Raw genomic sequence first — 2,322 nt, forward strand, 5'->3', positions numbered from 1 at the left:
TGTTACTATAATATCGGTTTTGTTAACTTTCGTAATATCTTATAACCTTAATCTGATAACAAAGATGGGTTAAGGGTGTTACCATGTATCTGGGGCATGCTATTCCTTTATTGATGATGTGTATTTTAAATTGGGAGTAAGTCTTGAATGGTGACAAGATTTTGATAAATGTATATTTTTATAAGAGTTTTTATGATCCTTAATTGAATTAATGCATATCTTGTTAAGATTGCATGATTTGGGAAGTGTTAGGTACAGACTAAAGTGTTTTTGGGCTGCTCTGCTATAATGTTGTGACATCGCCCCTGGCAACATCATGACCTTGAGCTACAAAGTTGTGATATCCTTAATTAAATTTTAATTATTAAATATAATAATTTCATGTGTAAAAAAAATAATTCATTGATATATTTTAAGTTATATTAAAATTTAGATAAATAATTAATAAAATTTGAATGTTATGTTATATACAATAATCTTTAAAAAAATCTTTATCGATAAATTTGAAAGTAAATTAGCGTATTTATCAATAATGAATGCCCTTAAAAGTAAAGACTAGGGGATACCATATTTAATTAATAGTGTGGACTTTATTGAAGTCGATGTCTATGTACTTGGGTCAAAAAAGAATGGCTAATAATCTGGCTGCTTTCGGTATTCAGCCTCAAGCCGACTGAATAGTCTGAGTAAGCTACATTTGCTTGATTTATTTTGTTAATTTAATAGCTTTTAATAAGAGTATCAATAGATATGAAACTAAAATATTTGATCCCGGATTTAAACTTCGACATTTCCTACTTCCTTTCTTATATATAAAAAATTCATAAATAATACAACAACAACTCTCATTTTTTTCCAATTTGATTATAGTATATAAAAGATTCTATGATCTTTCCTTTGTTTTCCTTTTGTGTTATTTCTTTAAGGAAGATTATTATCTTCTCTAATATTATTTTGTTATATCTTAAAAACAAATGATATCGTTTTAAATTTGAAATTTGTTTGTGAAGTTTTGTACTCCATTAATAGTATATATGGTAATAATCTTCTTTAAATACACCATTCATTCTTTTTCAGATAGATTTCTTTATGCTCTTTTGAAATTAAAATTATAACCCCTGCCAGGGGCGAAGCCAGAAAAAAATTTTGGGGGGCCGAAGGAAATTTTAATTTTTTATAGTCTATATATTTATAATTTTTAAAGGATTAAATTGAATTTTTATAATTTTAAGAGGGGCCAAAGTGGAATTTTACCTTTACTAATTTAAAATTTTAAAAAAATTTAAAGGGCCTAAATGAAAATTTCCCATTTTAGGGGGGCCGAGGCCCATGCCTGCCCCCCTTGGTTTCGCCCTGCCCCTGCATTTTAGTTTTAAGACATTGAGTTCTTTTCTTTTTTTTTTTTTATTTAAAATTTTTTATCTTTATATTCAATTTTTCTATTAACATTATTGACACGGCAACTATAGAAAAGGTAAATTATTTTTTAGTTCTCTTGCATTTATTGTTTCTATCAATTTAGTTGTTACCCTTTAAAAGTAGATAAAAATTTATAATTTTTTAAAATTATATTTTTTTTATAAAATTCAAAAATTTTAAATTCTTCTAAAAATAAAAATAAAAAAGAATTCTTTAAATTTCAAATTTTTTAAAAATATATAAAATTGAAAGAAGAAGTATTATTTTACACAAATCAAAATCGGACGAAGGTATCAAACTTTTTAAATAAAAATTAGAAAAACTCAATATCTTAAAATTTAAAGATAGAAACTAAATCTTTAAGTTTCAAAAGCGTACAGAAAGCTTCCCTATATTTAAGCCTTCATTCTCTTATCCATCAATAATGAATACGAAAGTGTTATAAGTAGATGGGGCCTAAGCTCATGGATGAAGGTAATTATTGCAGTTGGTTGTATATGATAATAATTAAAGCTTATATTGTGGTTGAAGGGGAGATGTATGGCAAACCCCAACTACACCATTCTTGAGAAAAAGTCAAATCCTATAGCGAAACAATAAAAAATGCAAATAGCATAAGGAAATAGTAGTTAAACTATTGTTAGCATCTAAGGATTAAAGTTCAAAATTTATTAAATATGCACAGAAAAAATAATAAATAGTACTGCCTTTATGAAGTCTTAACATTATATACAACTTTTCTTTTCCTGATTATTAATGTCAAATAATACAAGACTAAAAAAAACCCACAAAAATATATAAATATATTAAAACTGGTTAAAAGCATAAAATAATATATATATATATAAAGCAAAATATAATAATATAATTTAGACTTCCGTAAAATAATATATTAAATGTATT

Source organism: Gossypium hirsutum, chromosome A12 (assembly GCF_007990345.1).
Source record: "Gossypium hirsutum isolate 1008001.06 chromosome A12, Gossypium_hirsutum_v2.1, whole genome shotgun sequence".
Classification (NCBI taxonomy): domain Eukaryota; kingdom Viridiplantae; phylum Streptophyta; class Magnoliopsida; order Malvales; family Malvaceae; genus Gossypium; species Gossypium hirsutum.